A 25,602-nucleotide genomic window follows, 5' to 3' on the forward strand; every position below is an offset into this window, starting at 1 on the left:
TTACCACCAACACCAGACCATGTCAGAAGACAAAGTCACCACCAACACCAGACCATGTCAGTAGACAAAGTTACCACCAACACCAGACCATGTCAGAAGACAAAGTTACCACCAACACCAGACCATGTCAGTAGACAAAGTTACTACCAATACCAGATCATGTCAGAAGACAAAGTTACCACCAACACCAGATCATGTCAGAAGACAAAGTTACCACCAACACCAGACCATGTCAGTAGACAAAGTTACCACCAACACCAGACCATGTCAAAAGACAAAGTCACCACCAACACTAGACCATGTCAAAAGACAAAGTTACCACCAACACCAGACCATGTCAGTAGACAAAGTTACCGTCAACACCAGACCATGTCAGAAGACAAAGTTACCACCAACACCAGACCATGTCAGTAGACAAAGTTACCACCAACACCAGACCATGTCAGAAGACAAAGTTACCACCAACACCAGACCATGTCAAAAGACAAAGTCACCACCAACACTAGACCATGTCAAAAGACAAAGTCACCACCAACACCAGACCATGTCAGTAGACAAAGTTACCACCAACACCAGACCATGTCAGAAGACAAAGTCACCACCAACACCAGACCATGTCAGAAGACAAAGTCACCACCAACACCAGACCATGTCAGTAGACAAAGTTACCACCAACACCAGACCATGTCAGTAGACAAAGTTACCACCAACACCAGACCATGTCAGAAGACAAAGTTACCACCAACACCAGACCATGTCAGAAGACAAAGTTACCACCAACACCAGACCATGTCAGTAGACAAAGTTACCACCAACACCAGACCATGTCAGAAGACAAAGTCACCACCAACACCAGACCATGTCAAAAGACAAAGTCACCACCAACACTAGACCATGTCAAAAGACAAAGTCACCACTAACACCAGACCATGTCAGTAGACAAAGTTACCAACAACACCAGACCATGTCAGAAGACAAAGTTACCACCAACACCAGACCATGTCAGAAGACAAAGTCACCACCAACACCAGACCATGTCAGTAGACAAAGTTACCACCAACACCAGACCATGTCAGAAGACAAAGTTACCACCAACACCAGACCATGTCAGTAGACAAAGTTACTACCAATACCAGATCATGTCAGAAGACAAAGTTACCACCAACACCAGATCATGTCAGAAGACAAAGTTACCACCAACACCAGACCATGTCAGAAGACAAAGTTACCACCAACACCAGATCATGTCAGAAGACAAAGTTACCACCAACACCAGACCATGTCAGAAGACAAAGTTACCACCAACACCAGACCATGTCAGTAGACAAAGTTACCGTCAACACCAGACCACGTCAGAAGACAAAGTTACCACCAACACCAGACCATGTCAGAAGACAAAGTTACCACCAACACCAGACCATGTCAGAAGACAAAGTTACCACCAATACCAGATCATGTCAGAAGACAAAGTTACCACCAACACCAGACCATGTCAGAAGACAAAGTCACCACCAACACCAGACCATGTCAGTAGACAAAGTTACCACCAACACCAGACCATGTCAGAAGACAAAGTCACCACCAACACCAGACCATGTCAGAAGACAAAGTTACCACCAATACCAGACCATGTCAGAAGACCTACTCAGTCAGTAATGACTCCAGACCTTATTGAATACACCCCTAACAGCAAACTACAAAAGAACATGCTTGTCCTGCTCAATGTCATTTCAGCAGCATGGAGTATCATATAGATATGAGGATGGAAATTACTGATGTAGAATACATATTGTGGAATAACCGTGGACATGAAAAGGCACACTTATTTTATTGATTTTTATCAAGTCAGAGAAGATTTCAGGAAGGGAATGGTTTCTCATTACTTTCTATAGTACGCTGACTGTCAGGCAACACAAGCATGCATCATATGTATGATTGAATGAACCGTTAGCACCTATACTGTTATAAACCTAGGGATTACATGTTGTTGCTTTTATCATCATTGGAAATGCCTTTTTAAACACAGTGTTTATGATTTCATCAATCATTCCAGAACACATTTATTGATACATAAAAATCCCAGTGATTATTTATCATTTTTGTCTCCCTTATATCAAGCCGTATTGCATTCAAATCCAAGACCTTATAACAATGGAAAACTTAACGGGTAATCACAGGTTAATACTGGACTTATTTTATCAATATAAACACGAGATATACAGTAAAGACAGGTTAATACTGGACTTATTTTATCAATATAAACACGAGATATACAGTAGATACAGGTTAATACTGGACTTATTCTATCAATATAAACACGAGATATACAGTAAATACAGGTTAATACTGGACTTATTCTATCAATATAAACACGAGATATACAGTAAATACAGGTTAATACTGGACTTATTTTATCAATATAAACACGAGATATACAGTAAATACAGGTTAATACTGGACTTATCAATATAAACACGAGATATACAGTAAATACAGGTTAATACTGGACTTATTTTATCAATATAAACACGAGATATACAGTAAATACAGGTTAATACTGGACTTATTTTATCAATATAAACATGAGATATACAGTAAATACAGGTTAATACTGGACTTATTCTATCAATATAAACACGAGATATACAGTAAATACGGGTTAATACTGGACTTATTCTATCAATATAAACATGAGATATACAGTAAATACAGGCTTATACTGGACTTATATAAACATGAGACATACAGTAAATACAGGTTAATACTGGACTTATTTTATCAACATAAACATGAGATATACAGTAATACAGGTTAATACTGGACTTATTTTATCAACATAAACATGAGATATACAGTAAATACAGGTTAATACTGGACTTATTCTATCAATATAAACACGAGATATACAGTAAATACAGGTTAATACTGGACTTACCAATATAAACACGAGATATACAGTAAAAACAGGTTAATACTGGACTTATCAATATAAACACGAGATATACAGTAAATACAGGTTAATACTGGACTTATTTTATCAATATAAACATGAGACATACAGTAAATACAGGTTAATACTGGACTTATCAATATAAACACGAGATATACAGTAAATACGGGTTAATACTGGACTTATTTTATCAATATAAAAACTTTATCTTATGTTATATGTATGGTGAGGGAGAAAATGAGCTGAAAACATCCTGTACTTTGACAAACAAAGATATAAAATAACAATAGAATACAGACATCAAACAAGATATATAGTAAAGCTATGTGATATTACCCCTTTGCGATGTTGACGCTTAATCGTAATGGAATATTGCCTCAGTGTCAATAACCTCACAATGATAGAATTAAATCTTTCATCACAATCAGAATATATTGATCATTTTGAAGGATCTTATCAAATGACAGGATCGATTACACAATGATTTGTTTGAAGTCATTGTCATATGGTAGGAAGAAGAAATGAATAAAAGATTCCTGACAGCTGATCAATATCCTGGACTGTTACATATTTGTAATATTCTCTGTAAGAAATGAACTTAGTGACTCTAAGCAAGTCCTATAGTTTAATGTCTTCAAGTGATGAAAACTCCCGGTTATTGATCATGTTATTTCGTTCTCATCGTTTCTTTTTATTTTTTGTTATCTGTTATTCCAAAGCTTGTAAGATCTAGTGGGGGACATTGACTGACCAAAGAATAATGATTATTGTATAAATATATAAATTTTGATCAGATTGATTAGAAATTTCTTGACTACTTCCTACCAAACCATATATGATTTGATTTCATCATTGTTGTGGAATTAAGATTTTTTTCCAGCCATTGAGAATTGAACTTTCCAGTCAATTGTCCAGTTCAGTGACATCTACTCCACAAAATGTTGTGCAGCAGACACAAATTTCTGACAAGTATGAAAGCTGCTCTCAAATTTCAGAGCTTTTCAGTATTTTTGCAACCAACAGAAATGTTCATCTTATGGCAGTGGTAACACTATTATCACAAAGAACACCTCACAAAATACAAAAAAATAGAACAGTTACAAATGGATTGACAGGTTATTAGGTGCAGACTACCGTAAATTTGCGGGTATAATGCGCACTCGGGTATAATGCGCAGGTACTTTCTTGGGGTCAGATAAAAAAACAAAAAAAAAATCCTGATTTTCTACAGAAAGTTTAATTCATTACTGGTTACCGCGATGAAACAGTTGATGTGATTTGACCCATTGATAATTAGGAAACCACAATGAGCGAGACCCTAACACATGTAATTACATGAGTTTTGTAAACAGTTAACATACAACAATGTATCTTTTTTTAATGCATTAATGAGCCAGAGGCAGACTCAGCAGCATTAAATATATGCGTTCCATCCAGTACTTTTCCAAAAGTAGCAATAACAAACATTGACTGCCACAAGATGGCCACCAGACTCTTGGTCATTTTCTATTTCCGATCAGACCCAAAATAAACTATGCACAACTAAGGACCAATTAGGAAAGCCTACATATGAGATTCCAGAATGACCCATCTAGAGCTTCTCCTGAAATAACGATCACAAATATTGATGACTGGCAGATGCCACCCGTTGTGGTAAACTAAAAACTGTTTGTAGTCACCATTTCACATCACATGATGGATTAATTTGCCCTTCTTTGATTAAGGCAAGACATACTTGTTAAATTTTTCTAAATGTAACATAAACTCCTTAAAGGGTGGCCACCACCACATGAGATTAACATAACGAGTCCATTAATCGATGCCTGCTGCAAATTTTTGTCACTGCAGTGCACACAGAGTATGATGTAATGAAGTTATAAACCGATTGCCAATTCACCTGCTGCCAAGTATCAGTAACCAAACCAATGTTACATTTAATCTGAATTTAAATTGAGACCAAAATTATAGATGATGTCATTAGATATGTATTTCTTGTACATATTTTTGTCCCTTGTATATAAAAAAAATTGTAATTCTGTGTTTGGATTCCATTTAGTACAACCAAACACTAATACTAAATTCTTTTACTCATTAGACGACCTTGACTGATGACCTCTGAAATCTAATCAGGTGTAGACTTTAGTGAGGTGATGTTAAGTTGTGAATGAGATATAAATCTGTCCATGATAGGTTTATAGGATATACACCAGGTTATTACAAACACAGCACTAACAAACACAGTGATCACTATATATCGTCCCTTTCATCAGTGGGTATAAAATCAGATTTGTCAGGATCGGAAAGTGATATTCACTAAGACTGGACGAACTTTTTCCTTAATGATGTCTATTAATATTTGAATATTCATTAAGTAGTGTAATATTAAAAAAAGTAAAGCAATATTTGAATATTCATTTTCACAAGTGTTGGATATAAATATTTAGAAAATTGTTAAAAATCTTTTGTATTCAGTTGAAAGTGGCATTGTTCATTCTAAATAGAATTCTGTCAGCTAGCATGTCAAATGTAATAAGTTTACACCTGTACAGTTAATTTAACTCTAATTAGCCCAGAAGTGTGAGGTCACTGCTATCCAGAAAGTAAGTTTAAAACCTTGTACACATGAAACTACAAACATCAAGTCTGAAATATTTCCTGATCTTGTCTTAACGCACGACCAGTCACTTTAATCATTTTGATATGATTTAATTAAGGTTTTTCTTCGGGATGTTTACAAAATACTTGTAATTTCAACATCGAATGGCATTTTCCTGCAGACATTTTAATTACTACATCAATCAAATATTAATGATGATGTGCTTTAAAAGTACTCATGATCGTGTTGGCACCTAACGAGAGAAATTATCGATAATTTTAAAAGCAAGGAAATGTTGCATAATCACTCATTTAAGTATTAGTTTCATTAACATGTTGTTCTGGCCTCATTAACAGGTTGTTCTGGCCTCATTAACAGGTTATTCTGGTCTCATTAACAGGTTGTTCTGGCCTCATTAGCAGGTTATTCTGGTCTCATTAACAGGTTGTTCTGGCCTCATTAACATGTTGTTCTGGCCTCATTAACAGGTTATTCTGGTCTCATTAACAGGTTGTTCTGGCCTCATTAACATGTTGTTCTGGCCTCATTAACATGTTGTTCTGGCCTCATTAACATGTTGTATTGGCCTCATTAACATGTTGTTCTGGCCTCATTAACATGTTGTTCTGGCCTCATTAACAGGTTGTTCTGGCCTCATTAACAGGTTGTCCTGGGCCTAAAAGCACAGATAACCATATACTGCACTATACTTGCACTACACCAATAGTAAAACTATATATGTTTTACAGTACTACAAAAGTTATTCTATCTAACAAGGCATTTATACTTTTTTTTAATAACAACACAAAGTTCAGAGGTCTGAAACATCAGAGCCCATACAGTGGTTAAGCTGTATACTGCACAACCCCAACCTCACCAATGATTTTCTCTGTAAAATAAAATCTGTTAACCACTATCCCCAACTACTGCAATATATATATAAAAGTGTCAGATCCCCAACCATTGTTAATGTGTCTAAAACTATTGTAATTGTATCATCACATCTTATAATTTTCCTTGACTTCCATTTTTCTATTATTTTTGTATTTTTAAAAACAATTTCAGACAAATTGGCCTCAAAAGTGATCTTATTTCTCAAAGTTTATATTTCAGTAAAACTAGTTCTGTGTTACATTCATCACACTGTAAAAAAAAGCCGAGCCAATCTTTTAGGTATTGTACTGTGCTGTATTGGAATTCAGTTTCTTACTATAGGGAATGGACATGAAATGAATATTCAAATACTGAATAAAAAAACATTCTGTTAGTAATTTCTATCCATTTGACATTCCTACTTGACTGGATAAATCCTTGTACTAACCTGATGAGAACTCTATAATTGTATACAATTGATGAACTTGAGGTCAAAATACATGAAAAATTGTCACATGATCAAACCTTATTGCTAATTGTTAGCCATTTTTGAGATTAAGTGTAATACTTTATAAAGACTAGAATTATATTGCTCTCTGTACACAGTCTTTATAGATACAACGTAAACAGTAAAGTCTCTCTATAGTATCCTGATAAATCAGCACACATCACCCTAAAGCATGTAGAAAATAAAACGCTAAATCAATTCAAATCTGCTATAGAAATTAATGGAAATGTATTCAAGACACGAAAATGTACCTGTTACAACCAACTGGATCATCAAAACTAAGTAGCATCATAATGGACGTTTTAATGTTAAAATGTATTAAGGTAATGATATGCAATGAATATGTGCCTTTCAGATTGTGGAAGGTGAGACCACCGGGCGTATTTGGTAAAGACGCAACCATTTGAAATGGCAAAAAATGTAGGTCACATGATCTGCCATATGTAATCCTAACAAAGGAATGTTATCATTTTTAACCGAATCTTTGTTACTGACTTTCTCTGTGATATTCACAAACACTTTTGGGCTAAATTTTCAGAAAAAGTGATTCTGAAGCATCACAAAACACAATATATCTACTGATTATACTTTATTCGCTTCATAAAACATGTAGAACAGCAGTTCTCATACCACTCTACCACTAAGTTTCTTATTGGTTATGATATATATAGTCAGACACAAGGTTCATACAAAATTGAATTCCCTAAATCCAATAACACTCTTGACCACATTTAACCAAAATACTTTCACCATTAAAAAGTCAACAAAAAGAATTTTGAATGTACTCATATTTCTCCTACTTTGGGCCCCATCCCTCAGGCTCCAGAAGGTCCTGACCATACAAACCTTCTTTGATATGCTTATATAGAATTGATTTCCTTTCATCAAAGGATACTCTAAACCAAAACTAATCAAAATTAGTTATTAAAACAGAACAAAAGATATTTTCTGTTCCTCAGGCCCAAGGGTACCCTACAACAGGTAATGGCTATAAACAAGTATGGGAAGTGACAATTGGAAAAGAAATGCCATCTTTATTAGTGTCTAGGACATACCTCTCTCACGATATAATATGTAACACAATTCTTGTTTCACAATGTGATATGTACCTCGATGCATGTCACAATACTCTTGTGATACAATACGTTTCACCATACTCGTCTCATAGTTTGATCTTTGTCTCGCAATACAATACATATCACTAAACGTTTTCCTCAGGACGTAATAAGTATCACAATACTTGTTTCACGATACAATATAATGCATATCACAATATGATTCCCGCGCAAAACAATACGTATCACAATATTCTTCCCTTGTGATACTATCTGTATCGTAGTATCACGATACGATACACATCACAATATTTGTGTCATGATACAATATGTTTTTCACAAAAATAATCAATAAATTCAAAGGAAGTTTTTAAAAATGCCTGTTTCTGTGTTTGTATTACTGTTTCAGTGTGCAAATAACAGGTTGAAATTGGGATATTGGGTGAGATGGAAATACCACCTATTTCTACCCCCAGAAGGGGCACTTCAAACCAGAAAATGTTTTCCAAAATGTCCTAAAAAACCAAATATGATAATCTTTTTGTTCTCACACCAGGTTTATGGTTCCAAATCAGAAAATATTTATTACATTCCAAATCTGTGCATAAACAAGACACCATTTTAGTGATAAACAACAGATCCTGAAGGAACCTTGGAACCCCCATTGTTTGTTCTTATTTTTTCTTCTGCTCTTGATTATGTGAACTTTGCAAATTCTTCTTAAGAAATACTGATAATATTCTTTCATTTTCAAAACAAATATGATCTAGCACGCACCTGTCATGCAGCCATTTTGTTCATCTGACCAGTCCCAAAATCACAAACATGCCAACTAGGACTCAAGGAAAACCACAAGAAGAAATTTGAGAAAGATCTGTCCAATACTTCTCATGATCTAATGATATATTAATAGTCCATTGTAAAAATCTAAGATGGCCATCTGTCAGCCATTTTGTTTATCTGATCAGTCCCAAAATGAAACAAGCACAACAATGGACCAAGGGGAACTTGGATATGATTTCTGTGAAAAATTCCTCCAGCATTTTACAAGAAAACAGCAACAACAAGAATTGTTTACAAACAGAAAGGCTTATTATGGACGTGAGGGCAATGATGGTGAGCTAATGAAATGTGATGCTTCAGACCAACTCCCACCATTATTGTGCCTCCTTTGTGAAGATTTAGCCAGCTTTACAGAAGCAAGTTCAACAAATTTGCCGACCTTTTCACGTCTAAATTACTTCAGTATTTGTGGCCCTGTCAGAGAAGTTTTAGGTTGTAATTTACAAAACCTGCATGTGAACCATTTACACTTTGACATTTTCTAAAAGCAGGTAATTTGTGAACCTAAACAAAGTAAACTAAGAGAAAAAATACATTGACTATAGCAAACCTATTTCCAAAACCTTAATGGCATGTATGCGAAATGTCTTTTAAATTCAAACATTCAAACATTTCACAGCAAATAAAAAAACCTGACACTTTACAATTCACTTGCTTGAAAGATTATAATTTTTAAGAGTAATTTCTATTCATTTAAGGTAAAACTTTTAAAAAAGATATCAGTTCAAATACCATTAATCAGGGGTTTGTTGGTAAAATGGAACAAATACAGTTAGAAATAGAGGAAAACTTAACAAGAAATTTGAAAATGATTCACTATACGTCTCAGAAAATATTTAAAATATTTACAAACCATAAAAGAACAGCAATTTATCCCTTTTTTATTTTTTTATTTTGAATTCACATATTTTGTTTAGATACATTTCACACTAAAGACTACACAATATCTACCACAAAGTGATTTAATAATTTGACAGCTATATTCTCATTTGGTTGAATCTCAATACACATATTCAACTTCGTATTGTAAAGCTGCATATTTGTGGTATTTTCTAAAATCAATTGGCATCGGACATTTATCAAATAAACGATAAAAAAAATAACATTAAAATTTTATTAATACGGGACGATAGAAAAAAAGGCAGATTACTGCATCAGACGGACAGCCAGACAACGTTCAACTGCAGGGTACTGTAGAGTATGTTACACAGGTATGAAATTCTTCAGTATATACCTGGTGTCAAGTGACAATTTAATACCACTTCTTATAACAGACAAAGAACAGCACAGAGAACCACTGGGCTATTTTCAAAGTATACATACTAAAACACAATGGTTTGAAAGTTTCTATCCAAGATATTTGTATTTACAGTTTTTGATAGTGTTTCATTAGCTTCACATTCCCTGATAGAGTTTGAAATCAGAAAGAAAACGCAACTTACGAGTAGTCCTGTTGGAGGTCGTTGACACTTGTTCCCAAACAGCTGTGGTTGCCGTGGTTACTAACACAGAAATACAACAGATTTTGTATAGAGTAAGCATGACGAATTCTGTTCCATCTATAAAAACATCTTATATATATATAGATAGACTTCCACTAACTTACGTAGGTGTTGATGCCATCATTTTTGTCAACAGTTTTCTTGTTCTGTGCGACCGTTGAAAGATTTACAACCTCTTGAACAAATCAAGGATCATTTAACTAGCTCCAGCTCCCACCACTTCACAATTTTTTTAAGCGAAAGAAAGCTTAATAGTTAAATTCATTTAAATAATACCAAGTATAAAAAGTTATAAAAAAATGTTCAATTAACAATTTTTTCAATTTTTTTCCCTGTTCTGTATAAGAGGCACAAAATACTATGAAACACTATATAGGTCTGTTGTATTTGCTGCTTGTAAATAAATATATGTAAATTCCTGCACTGCTACTGATTTATTCAAGTCTTTAGGTACAGTTTCGTGAGTACAACCAAAAAAATGACACTGCTGATTAAATTGCTGGTAAATGAGAAACACTGAATACTTTCCCCTGAAGTCATTATGTGTATGAGAGTCACTGTAAGCCAGGCTTGTCTCGGCTTTCTTCACATCCCAACAACATTGATTAGTGACAATATATCATTGACTATGTTTACTACACTAGTCTGCATTACCAGTTACAACACCATTCTACAAACAACCAAGTTAGAAGTCTCCGTAAGACAGAACCACATGTCTCTTTTTGATGGCACTGCGAGTGACCGGTCAGGCACGAACACTTGCCTGTCAGTGACTCAGCTGTCCTTGTGAGGATGGTATGACAGTATGCTTAATCTCAGCAGCGAATCACTGATCTCTGATTAAGATGATAATTCTATGATATTAGTGCTGAGTACTGAGTACTGAAAACCCCCCCTCCCCACCATGTCCATGTCCCCACCTGTGGCCATTCTACGTGTGGCTACGATCCATCCTTTACATTCATATCATAGTGCAAAGATTAATTTTATTGCAATCTGACATTTACCTCTATTTTATTTTTAGTGACAAAAGTAAATTATTTTGAGGGAAATTTCCAAGTGAAGCAAAACAAGTAACTCTGAAATTTCCATTAATTAAATTAACCTTCAAGATCATGAAAAATATGGTAAAAATCTGTACGAATTTCTCTATAAACGTGAAGGAGTATTATATAATATTTAGGTGACAAATGAAGTCATGTTTATCATCAATTTAGAATTTAAACAGTAAAACCTCCACTGGCCTGTATTTACCTGAAAACATCAAATAACAATCCTTCATTTTACCATGTGTTTTTGTATAATAAGCATGTAATTTGGTATGGTAAGCAAATATGTCTGCAAAACAGCTTGACCAGACTGAATGGTGAGTACAGAAACCTAGCTGTTTCATGTCTGTAGATCCGAAGATTCTAATGAATATGGCACAATTACGCACACCGAAGGTCACTAAACTGAATGGTACAGAAGATTGATGGAATTTTTTGTGATAGAAACATGTATAAATATTGATTCTAAGGTGATAATAAATGGTTATATTTGTCATACTGTTGTTCAAATTGACTTTAAGTGCATGACCAGCCGAAACTTCATGGGGGCTAATGTGGGGTGCTATTTTCTGTCTCAGAATATCATGTAATTTGCTCAATAACTTCTAAACCATAAGATGGCAGTAAATGTCTGCCACAAATGGAAACAGTAAACATATTATCACCAAAACTCCATATTCATTAGAATTTGGCATTCTTTGTGAGATATCTAGGTTTCTGTACTCACCGTTAGACCTTAAAGCATCGTTTTGCGACCATATTTGCTTATCCTACTAAATTACATACCAAACATGTTGGACCCCCTGATTTTGAAAATCTTTGATGACCACCACAGTCAGCCAATTGGTTTTTCTCATGAGTCCCAAGATAACAAGAGGACCCTGGGACCTGTATTGCTCTGACCTGGATATATTAACACATTTTCCCCCAAAAGATGAGGAATTCTAAACCTTCATACTATATTCGAAGCAGAAGATTTAAAACTCTTACTTCAATATCTCATATTGGGGTTTGCCTGAGACTTTGCAGACCATTTACTTATTGTGTATATAAAGCTCCCTTCACCAAGGATTATTGCAACAGAACAATAAATATTCCAAAGTTTACATCTACATATGTATTTACCTTTTGTACAAACGCCCGTATACCCCCAGCAGTGTCAGACCCATTACTAATATACCAGATTGAGTCCCTACACCAAAGGATGCTTTAGACAAATTTGGACAAAATCCTGCCATGCATGCCTGCAGAAGACGAAAGCTTTTGAAAAAATTCCTCCATTTCCCCAATCAGGTCCCACCCCTCTGGCCCAAGGAGGGAATGTGTGTGTCAGAATCACTGTTTATACAAAAATGAGTCCCCATCTTCCATATAGGACCTGAACCTCTACCACTAAGGGGGTCAGATTAAATTGTTTGTATAAAATTCAGTCTCCCTTCACCAAATGATGTTCCATACCAAATTTGGACATAACCCTGTCATTCTCACACAAGAAGAAGGATTTTAAAGAATTTGCGAAACGTTCCCTCAGCCCTATGAAGGGCTACACTTAATCGTCATTTATATACAATTTATTTCCCTGCCCTCAAGGATGCTTCTGACCAAATTTGGTTAAAATCTGTTCAGTTATTCATGACTAAAGTAGCAATTTTCAGAAATATGTTGATTGATGTCGGATGCCAGACGTAGGCTGGACTCTGCACCATGGCATGAGCTGACCAGTTCTTAAGGCCTGGTCAGCTTGAAATAGCAGAACTAAAGATCATGTGGAACACACACCAAGAAAATTTGAGAAAGATCTTTTTAGTACTTCCCAAGAAAAAAAACAAAAGCAAACTTTCACAATCAAAATATAACACTCTCAGCCATTTTGTTTTTCTAATAAGTCCCAAAATCAATGGGGCACAGCTAGTTGCCAAAAGAAATATTCATATGAAACTTGAGAAAGATCCATCCAATCCTGCCCCAGAAATAGCAATAACCAACTATGAATGCTATAATACAAGGTGATTGCCTGTCAGACATCTTGTAATTCTGACCAGTTCCAAAATCAAAGGACACATCAAGGACCCAACATAAACTTTCAAGTTATATTTTGAAAAAGATCTACCGAGTGCTTCTTAAGGAATAGTAATAACAAACTACGACTGTCAAAATTAAAGGTGGTCGCCTGTCAGCCATTTTGTTCTTCTGATAAATTCTTAAAGATCACCAGAACACAATCAGTGACCAAAGGGAACCTTCTCTTGAAATTCAGGACAGATCCATCCGGTGCAGGTATTTTCATTGTGTCCTAAATATATCTATATAGCAGCAAACATCCAAATGGACTAAGGACAGAACTGATCATAGCCAAATATAGATAAAATATGGACAAAGCAGAATTAAGCATTTAGGATTTATCAAATACAAGTACCAGTCAGCAGATGAGGAACGGATGTGGGTACTTAAGTATATATATATATATATATATATATATATGTATGAGCTTCTTACAAATACAAGGTCGTGTCATATTAAAATCATAAAAGGTCATTGATATTGTAAAATGACACAATTAAGTGTATAGTTGATTGTTAAAATAAATTATTTGACAAGTTTAAAAAAATTTAATATTGATGTGGACAAAAGTTAAACATTATTACATTATTCATATTTATAAAAAAAAATTGAACAAATACTCTCTCATTTCCGTAGTTTCCAAAATAGTCACTAGTGAAAGTTGAATCATGCTGTTTTTTAATTTGAAGGCATTGGTTTGACATTATGAAATACTTATGGAAAAACATGTCATTTGATTGTGTGTTAAGACTAAGACATGTAGCTTACCTAGATTGTCCAGGGTAGTGTTAGATGGAGGAAGACTAGTTGATGGGAGGCAACATGTTCCAGGTTCTGTAGTTATGTTTCCAACAATTCCTGGCAACAATCAATAATTAAAGTTAAAGTTTCACTAGAAAAAAAATTAATCACATATTTGTGTAGACTGCAAATGCAAGGCAGGTGCGTTTATGCATTCCCACATGACCTGTGACGTAATTTCCAAGCTTTGGGAAAAGCAGCTTACATCAGGCCAAAAGTTTAGGAAGATCTCCCTCAGAAACCATTAAGGTGTGTCTTGCCTTAAAAGTTTTTCAACATGGATACCATTGAAACTTTAATTCTTCAACATGAACAGATACACTCATAATTCTCTATCCAGTGAGGTGATATAGACCTAAAAAATGTATGAGGTAGTGGTGGGTTTATCTGATAAGTTTAAATTTTGAAGAAGTCAATCTGACTCCAAAAGCTTCCTGAATGTGTATGCTAACTGTAGTAGAGAAAAAGGCATATGGACAAGCAGTTTGTCCATTTACTATCACACAAGTACAATTATATCTGTTATTATGTTATCTGTTGTTATATCATTTATTTATTACATTTGTCTTTTTTTCTCATGCACAGTCCTATAAAACTCTCAACTCAGGACATTTTCCTATAATAACAATCAGGGTGTAAGATTGCATCCGGGACATGTATCAGATTCATCATCATATTTCCAATTTGGGTTTTCCAAGTGTTTTTCAAGTATAGTTTTTAAAAAAGAATCTATTCCAGGAGAATGTCTTGACAAGATGGAGGATGAAGGTTTCATCTCAAATTTCAAGTCTAGGATTTTGAGGGAACATTGTAGGTACCCTTGTTCTAGAAGAATTCTCAAGTCACGAAACAGAAAATGGAGGAGGAGGAAAGAAAGGTGGAACGATTACCAGATTATAAAGGTGCAAGGTCAAAGGAGACATTGTTAGCATCACTACCTATAATGATGCAGCAGAATGAGTCAAGAGATTATGGAATTATCTATTGCACTTGACTGGAACAACAACATGCAGCAGTAAGAACCGACCAATCCCTGATCGGCATTATCAACCCAGTCAGCACACCTCTGGAGACATGGAAAGTGCTGAATTCTCTGAGGAAGAGGAATTCATCAGATGATTTGACTGGCTAGCATTCACCTATTTCTGTGTACTTCAATGTATGCTGAATTATTACCCCGATGTTTTTTTGAGTAACAAATGGTATCTTCAGTTTTCATGATCTGTTAGGATGTATTTTACCACAGTAATGGACAGTCATTCCTCCACCTTTAGACATAAGAATCAACTGCTAATGATGATCTGAAGAGCAGGTGCGAGTCCTGTAATGACCACTGTCTAATCACCATTCATTATCATCAAGGTCACCATTTTAAGCCTGATGTCTAGACTGTTCAAGCACAGGGATAATGTAACTCTCATTCACCTTTTAATCCGCAAATGAGGATCAAGTAATGGTCAGCTGTGTCTTTAAGTCTAGGATTAATTAAATGTCCTTAAGAAATGTTGAATAACGTATCAGCCTTTCATTAAGTTTGACTTAGATTTCTCACACATACTCAGCCTTGGGAGGTATTACCAATTCTCACACATATTTCCTCAGGGGAGGTAATACCAGTTCTCACACATATTTCCCCAGGAGAGGTAATACCAGTTCTCACACATATTTCCTCAGGGGAGGTAATACCAGTTCTCACACATATTTCCCCAGGAGAGGTAATACCAGTTCTCACACATATTTCCCCAGGGGAGGTAATACCAGTTCTCACACATATTTCCCCGGGAGAGGTATCACCAGTTCTCACACATATTTCCCCAGGGGAGGTAATACCAGTTCTCACACATATTTCCCCAGGGGAAGCATAGCCATTAATTGCTGGTAATTTCACACTCGGAACTCCTCGGGTGTGCTTCACAACACCTCGGATGTAATAGGTGTAAGGATATGTAGTGAATTCAAACATTTTATTAGCCGGAAAACTGGTTACGCCCTTAATGCGCGTAAAAAAATATACAAGTACCAAACTCTTGAATTGCAGTCTTCCACAATTAGTGGATAAAATGTGAAACACGATATGAATTGATGCCAATTTACGACGTAAAATTAGCTGACCATATTCTGTAATTCGAAGATTTTTACAGCTTTTTTTGTTATGAAGCTAACAGCAGATGAGCATTTTTTAGCACATGACTCGCACATGAAAACAAACGGAATGAGGTGCTCCTCGAGCTGTACATCCAGAAATCTTTCTAAATTTGAACGATCTTTATCTTGAATTGCCTTATTCTGAGAAAGAGAATGTAACCTTTTACTCGATGAACAACATAAGAGGCAGCATTGATGAATTGACGGTTTTTGGGGTGTACCGTCTGCTGCACTGCTGTGCGCCATGTTGTTTATGAAAGTAGTCCCCAAGTTTCAATATGGAAGTTTTCATATCACATCCGAGGTCATGTGGTGTTAGTCACATTCGAGGAGTTCTGAGTGGGTAATTTCATACAAAGTTATTAATGATCTATAAAATATTTTTTGTACTTTTTATACAAAACCATGATTTGTTGGTAAAACATCCTCTGTCTCCTGGGGTATATAACACATGCTAGACTTGTTCATGATATTATCCATCTCACACATTTTCCAAAGTCTACAACAACATACATTTTATTTGATCATACCGTTGAGCGCTTGTGATACACAGGATAATACCTATTTTTTATTTTACCAGACAAGATCTTTAATTGTCTGATTCTATATAGGTACAAGCAAAGCTCACTAGTCCTAATTTAATTTTAAAAGATTTAGTTTAAAAATCAATAGTGTGAACACGAATTGATAAATCTTCTTATCGCAGACCAATTTTATAACATCTGCAAAGTTCATATACAATAGCATCTAGTAAATGAGAAGTGAAACTGTCCACATAGCACTAATATCTTGTCTGAAATAGGGAGAATATTAAAGTACAAAATGTAATTTCCTTTATTACAAAACAAAGAGATTCCAGGGGTATATGGAAGTTCACCATTGTTTGATATCAATTTGTTCTTTAACAGATTTCATCTATCTTTTTTTCATCGTTAGTCCTCTTAATTGTAGGAAATTTGAAAAATCCTCATCAGGTTAACAGCAAAAATAATCTTATCTGCCATACCAAAGATTGCCACTTGTCAGCCACAATGATTTTCTGATCAATCTCAAAATAAAAAATGTACAACTAAGGAGTGTTCATAAACTACATATGAAATTTGAAAAAGATCCATCCGGTACTTAGAAATATCAAACTTTAATTGTCAAAATCAAAGAAGGCCCTTGTCTGCCATTTTGTTTTATCTGTTCAAAAATCAAAAGGGCACAACTAGAAACCAAAGAGAACCTGCATATTAAATTTGAGAAAGATCCATCTAGAATCTAGAATCCATCTGATTCGTCCTAAAAAAAAAAAAAAAAACAACAACAACACAACTAGGGATCAATGGAAACATATTGTAAAACTGGATTAAGATTCAAGAAATATAAAAAACCTTTCATTTTCAAAATCCAAGATGGCTGCCAACAGTGTATCAGAAGAACACAGATTATAGACAATGGGTATTCTTTCTATGAAATCTGAGAATTATTCTATCACTTATTTTCAAGAAATACTAACAAGAAAAATTGATTAGGACTGACGACGGACAGATGATGGACCGCAGACACAGGATGATAACGTACAGCCCACAGGACCTCAGACACAGGATGATAACGTACAGCCCACAGGACCGCAGACACAGGATGATAACGTACAGCCCACAAACTGATGATAATGGGATGGAAAAAAACCAAAATGGGGCCGATTGCTAAATGCTTTTGTCATCACATTCTTTCCAATAACTGAATTAACAACTGAAAAATCGATAAATGTGAGCATACAGTCACTATGCCTGGGAGAACACCTGTATTAAATAAACAGTCACAAAGGAGAACATCTGTATCATTGCTCTAATCTTACAATATCCAATCTGAGGAAAATGCGTCAGACTTAAATTTTTAAAATCTAATCAAAGTACAATAAAAAGCACCTGTGACATTTTTATAGCTTGTACATATCTATAATGTAACCCATTCAATCCTGTATGTATACAAATATCTACATTTGCTCCTCTTAACCGCCACCCATGAAAACAGTAGATAGACAATGTAACAATGATACTCTAATTTCAATTGTTCCACTGTATTCTGGCATCACAATACCATAACTTGTGGTTCCATGTTTTGCATTTATCTGATCATTTAAGATGAGAATTTTATACCAGTATAACAGACACCTACATATTGTAATCTGTATTGTTGAAAATATTGTTAATGTCGTTAAATAGATATTTATATAAAGTATTTTATAAATGTAATTATAGTGAAATTAATTTCAAGATGTTTTGGTTTGGCTTTGTTCTTATGTTCTAATCTACAGTTATCAGATGATTTAAGGATGGGTATCGATTTCATACTGCTAAGATATAACAAATAAATATATTTATCAAACACTTTTAATATCTTACATGTCAATATGTAATATTGTAGATGTATGAATCTCAATCTGCTCTGAATTTCACACCAAACTTTTAAATCTATAATTATATAATAAATAAGTATGTGTTACAGTGTGATTTCATCTGTTTTATTTATTTATTTTTTTTTTTTTAATTTTGAAATTAAGGAGGTGAAATTTGCTTCTCATTCAGTTTACCTGTATGTAGTACATAAGGCTTTTCTCCTGATGAGGTCTTGAACGGTAAAAAAACATTTGATACTCACACGGCAGCAGACTCTAATAAGTATAGTGTGTTTCACAGAAGCATTATTGCCTTCGCATTAATGATCAATTTCCCTCAGTTTACCACTAAAACGTTCCCGGAAATGACAGAAACACTTACATCAATATTCATTGCTATTTCTCCAGCATGTGTCAGCTTTGGTTTAAATTAGACATAATTTGTAAGAAATATACAGTGGAACAATTAATAGTAGGAATTTAATTTTAAGTATAAATGCACATGTGTCCCCTCATAGACTCTCAAATATAGCTTATTCTTCAGAACTAAACCATATAGTGAGATTGAAATTCTTGAAAGCGACATCTTGTGAACCACCAGTCACTGGAAATTAAGCTTCCTGCTTAGCTCCTCTGTTGGTAATATTAGGAAATTTAATCTGATAAACTTGTATTAGATTATCATAGAGCTGCTCATCAAAACTGACAACAGTGATATAGCTATACTAACAATTTTTTAGTTGTGACCTGCAACATCAAAGACTTTGAAAAATTTCAAAAATTTCTATTTGCAATCGGTCACATCAAAGTGTGATACAAGAAGTCAAATTAATATTTCATTTCATCTAATTGACAAGATCGTATAGTCAGGTGGATTGAATAACAGGCAAAACCTAAACAGATTCTCTTAATCAAAAGGCAAAAGTAGCATAAACAATGAGAGATTAATAAGTAATTAATTAAATGACGTATTTTTAGACAATTTTGAAATGAAGATTCAACATTAAAAACAAGAGACCGATAGCAGCCTTGACGGTCACCCGAGAGTCACGGTGGTCATGAAGAGCATTTGATTCTATCATAACTTGGTGTTGAACAGAAGATTTTTGAAATTGTAGTCAATTTGACCCCTTTTTGATCCAACAGTCTGCCCCTTGGGGTCAGTCAGGTTCAGTATGTACATACCATCAAGCCGTCATTCTTTGCTAACAATTCTAACCATGCTTGAAATATTTCCAGAGGAAATTAAACAAATTATCTTTGAAAATGTACTTTTCCTATCTAAGCTGTAATAAATCTTATCCCCTCCCCTTGGGGGAAATGTGAGACCGTGGGATTATGAAATTCACAATTTCAGTAGTACCTTAAGACCTTTCCACCATGCAGAGCATTTAATTCTTCTATATCATAGTGCCGAGAAGAAGATTTTTGAAATTTTGATCACACATTTGTCAAGTTTCAAGGGTTTGGTCAAGGATTCAATTTACAATATCAAATTTCTGCTAATTGTGTTTCTTTATCCTCTCCGTATACTTATTAACTCCTTTATGAGTCGAAGTTTTATAGTTTAATCAATATCTGGATACAGATTTAAGTTCCAGTGCTAACTTACAAGCCATGACATTTAATTAAAGTTAATGGGATGTCGTGAGCCGTTCATTGTGGTAATAGCATAGACTGAGGTCTAATTTACCAAATTGTGAAAACAATCGAAAGAAATTTTATCACTAGTACGATAATTTATTTAATTCCCAAAGTGTCACTTTTCACTTTTAAGCATAAAAGCATGAGAAACATTGTGATTTATCTGTCAATCATGTGTTCTCCTATTATTTAACACTAGCCGTCTTCAGAACATCGGCACACACCCTTGTAGTTAGCGATGTAGTGTCAAAACATTGGCACACACCCTTGTAGTTAGCGATGTAGTGTCAAAACATTGGCACACACCCTTGTAGTTAGTGATGTAGTGTCAAAACATCGGCACACACCCTTGTAGTTAGCGATGCAGTGTCAAAACATCGGCACAAGCCCTTGTAGTTAGCGATGTAGTGTCAAAACATCGGCACAAGCCCTTGTAGTTAGCGATGTAGTGTCAAAACATCGGCACACACCCTTGTAGTTAGTGATGTAGTGTCAAAACATCGGCACACACCCTTGTAGTTAGCGATGTAGTGTCAAAACTTCAGCACACACCCTTGTAGAGAGCGATGTAGTGTCAAAACTTCAGCACACACCCTTGTAGTTAGCGATGTAGTGTCAAAACATCGGCACACACCCTTGTAGTTAGCGATGTAGTGTCAAAACATCGGCACACGCCCTTGTAGTTAGCGATGTAGTGTCAAAACTTCAGCACACACCCTTGTAGATAGCGATGTAGTGTCAAAACTTCAGCACACACCCTTGTAGTTAGCGATGTAGTGTCAAAACATCGGCACACACCCTTGTAGTTAGCGATGTAGTGTCAAAACATCGGCACTCACCCTTGTAGTTAGCGATGTAGTGTCAAAACATCGGCACACACCCTTGTAGTTAGTGATGTAGCGTCTGGACAGAATATATTTTTTTCTTTTGAATTCATTAGTGCCTATAACATTTATGTATCAGTCTTGAAATAATTACTGTAACACGTGAAGTCCACTTGCCTTCTGGAAAGAGAGGGGATATCAATTTGATGATTGATCAAGGGATTTTAAAAATTTAAAAAGTATTAGGTGAATGTAAATGAATAAATTTTTTTTACATTTTTTGATTGATGTTAGCGTTTTTGCGAAAAATTTGTATTCTGTATGAAAAGACATCCTGTTGTATCATGTTGAAGTGGAACTCTGAAGTGCTGATGTGATATTGTGTCTGTAATTTTGCTATTTTTGGTAAGATAATGGAGAGAGATGAGTTTTCTAGAGAATGTGAATGATGTAGTTTCATTTGGAATAAATTTACTGTGCCAGATAGCTGACACTTCACATGTGTTATTTTAAGATCTGCACAGAAAGAGGGTGGTGAATAATCATATATAATTACATGAAAGGAAGTGCGTCATCTGCAAAATATTGTTGGAAACATAAGAAGTGATATTATTGACATAAGGAAAAAATAATAATGGTCTGAGGACCTTGAGGTAGCCCTGCATGCATTTACATTCTTAAATCACAGAAAGTAACTTCAAACAATGAAGTTAATTTCCATTGAAGTCTCAGTTTCCTAGGTAATTGAACAAGAGGCCCAAGGGACCTGCATTGCTCACCTGACTAATTCAGCTGTTAAGTCATATAGCAAAGAATTTTGCATATGACAAATCAAATTGCTTCATCCTTGCATGGCAAAAGGATTTTTAAGAAATTGCATTTCCCGTATTGGGCCCCATCCCTTCCATCGCAAAAGGGCCGGAATCCATCATCCATACAGAACTGATTTCCCTTCACCCATGAATACTTCAGACCAAATTTGGGCAAAGTCTCATTACTGCAACAGGAGTAAAATTTAAAATAATTTCCTCCTTTGGTGCTGCATCCCTCCCTCCCAAGGGGGCCAGGAACCATCATTTATATAAAAATGATTCCCTCAAACCCAAGAATGCCTCAGATCAAATTTGGGAAAAATCAAATCATTCCTGCAGAAGGAGTAGGATTTTAAAGAATTTACTATATTTCCCCTGTTGGTCCTATTTTCCCTAATGGACCCTCTCCCTGTTGACCCAGGAAGCCAAGCCTTACCACCTATACAAGATTGATTCCCCTTCACCCAAAAATATTTCAGACCAAATTTGGTTAATGTCAATTCATTCCTTCAGGAGAAGTAGGATATCAAAGAATTGACTCTATTTCCCCTACTGGGCCCTGCCACTCCCACCCCAGGGGGCCAAGTCACCCTAGAATGCTTCAGACCAAATTTGGGCAATATCCTCTAATTCCTAAAGGCCTTATTGATATCATAAAAACAAAATAAAAGTTCATTTTCTTATACATTACCAACGATTTCATTATTATAAAAGAAAAAGAAAAAGGCAAGCTAATTGACAATAGAATTATCAAGTAAAGTCAGACCGATGGTTAATAATGAGATCATATTCAATTAAAAAGTTGTAAATTTCATTGAAATTGGCATCATTTAATGCCTCATTAGATGAACCATTTCCTTTATAAATACCATCAACATTATATGCTTCCAGCGAATAGGTATTACAGCAGATTCTAATGTTTTAATGAATTATGGCAAAAGTGGTAATGAAGAAGTGCACATGAAGCTTTTTCATGATTTTTGGAAACCATCAGGTCCTGAGGCGTTATCAGTGCTGAGAATATCATAGAAACACCATGATCAGTGGTATGGATGTTTAGTGTGAGGTGGAGGGGTATTAGGTTGTGCTATTTGGGAGGATTCAAGATCAATTGTTTATACAGAAATATCAATTCAGTGTTTGTTAAGAAGCTCTGCTTTGCTAGTCAGATTATTTGGTCATTGGATTCAATTTGTGGAAAAGAAGAGAATTTATAAAAAAAAATTAGTATTAGATTTTAATATCTTCAATATTTTGTATGTAGTAAACCCATCAGTATCTAATTACTTTTTACAAGAACTTTGATATATTGCTAGTTTGTGTTTCCCTCTGCGGATACGTCCAATAGTTTCATTCAGTATACTTCCTCTAAACTGTTTTAAGTAATGAGGATTTTTTGTTAATTTCATTTTTCTGTGAAGTCTACTATGTTATTTCAATTTCAGTGTAATTGTATCAGTCACCCATGGTCTGTCATTACAGCACATGTTATTACTCTGGTCTGAGATTGCATTGACTACACAGTAACAAAAGTAATAGAATTCTGAGCAAAAAATAAATCAAGCCTATTCACTTGTAATAAAACATTCTATCAAAGTTCTCTTCTTCATATTTCAATCAGGTTTTTAGAGCTTACTTTTTTGAGAACAGAATACAACGTTTAAGTATGTACTGAGGAGTGGTTACTACAAAATGGAGAAGCTACATGGTCTATCTGTATATACATGTAATGTCAAACCTACCTGTATATACATCTAATGTCACACCTAAGTCTACCTGTATATACATCTAATGTCAAACCTAAGTCTACCTGTATATACATGTAATGTCAAACCTAAGTCTGTCTGTATATACATCTAATGCCAAACCTAAGTCTGTCTGTATATACATCTAATGTCAAACCTTAGTCTACCTGTATATACATCTAATGTCAAACCTAAGTCTGTCTGTATATACATCTAATGTCAAACCTACCTGTATATACATCTAATGTCAAACCTAAGTCTGTCTGTATATACATCTAATGTCACACCTTAGTCTACCTGTATATACATCTAATGTCAAACCTACCTGTATATACATCTAATGTCAAACCTAAGTCTGTCTGTATATACATCTAATGTCACACCTAAGTCTGTCTGTATATACATCTAATGTCAAACCTACCTGTATATACATCTAATGTAAAACCTTAGTCTACCTGTATATACATCTAATGTAAAACCTTAGTCTACCTGTATATACATCTAATGTCAAACCTAAGTCTGTCTGTATATACATCTAATGTCAAACCTACTCTACCTGTACAACCTAAGTCTACCTGTATATACATCTAATGTCAAACCTACTCTACCTGTACAACCTAAGTCTACCTGTATATACATCTAATAGCAAGTCTACCTGTATATCTGTATATCAATCTGCAGTAGTACAAATATTCATGATTGCTTTTATTCTGCTCCCTCTCTGCTATAAGTTGCTACCCTCTTTGTTTAAATGCTGGTAATGGAGCATGTATAGTGTCACCAACCTCTGTCTTGTCACACCCATTTAAAATCAATACCATAATTTGACATCCTCTCAGACCTGGTTCATATCATTTATCCCAAAAGTACCATAACCTCGACCTCTACACCTTACCATATAAGAAGGTTATCTTGAAGGTAAAAGGAGTGAATGTCCACAGTTGACAACTTCTGCAAATTCACTCAACCATTACACTTGTATGCATGGTCACTGGAGCATGTATGTCTTACATTCTTTTTCTATTCAAATCATAAAATAAAAGGAGTTTAAAATGGATGAACAGACCCACAAAAAGTGATGTTGTGCTGAAGTACTGCATTTGGTAACAGCAACAATTTTGATAAGAGATTATGCAGACAAACATATTCATGGAGTCTAATACTGGCAGGTCACCCAATGGTCAAGGTTTACAGGACTAATCTAATTTTGATGGGCAGACTAATACTGATACAATCAGTCACTGGTTGACAAGAATTACTGGTCAGAGCTCCTATCAACTTAAAGTCTATCGCTGCCATCTGTAAATTCACAGGGGGCCAAACAGTAGAATTATAGAGCAGGTTCAGATTGTTAGTTTTCAGAGACTAAGATAACAAATACATGTGGTGTTGTACGTAAATAATAGATTTTTACATTTCGTAATTGCCTGAAAGCTTTGTCAAATAATTACATTTACGTTTTTTTTTTTACATATTTCATAACAGTATCGACCTTGTCCCTGTGTAGTTATACAATAGCATGAAGCCCAATGGGCCTGAATTAACCATCTGTTCTGCAGCTTACAGAGAATATTTTGCTAGTTTATTTATAAACCAATTTCTTCAAACCTCAAAGCATATGACAAATTCCAAATTTCAAGACATTTCAAATTTCTTGTTTTCACATATTTGGCCCATGTGACATTGAAGTGAGTCAAGTAAATAATTTTAACAAACTTTGAAGTCCTCCATCCCAGCCTGTCACATAATGGTCATATGATATAAAGACCTATATGTGAAAGTGGCCAATTAGGCCAAAAATAAATTGCTCA

This window comes from Ylistrum balloti, unplaced genomic scaffold (assembly GCF_031769215.1).
Source record: "Ylistrum balloti isolate Yb309-2 unplaced genomic scaffold, AGI_CSIRO_Ybal_v1 Utg369630, whole genome shotgun sequence".
In the NCBI taxonomy this organism is placed as follows: domain Eukaryota; kingdom Metazoa; phylum Mollusca; class Bivalvia; order Pectinida; family Pectinidae; genus Ylistrum; species Ylistrum balloti.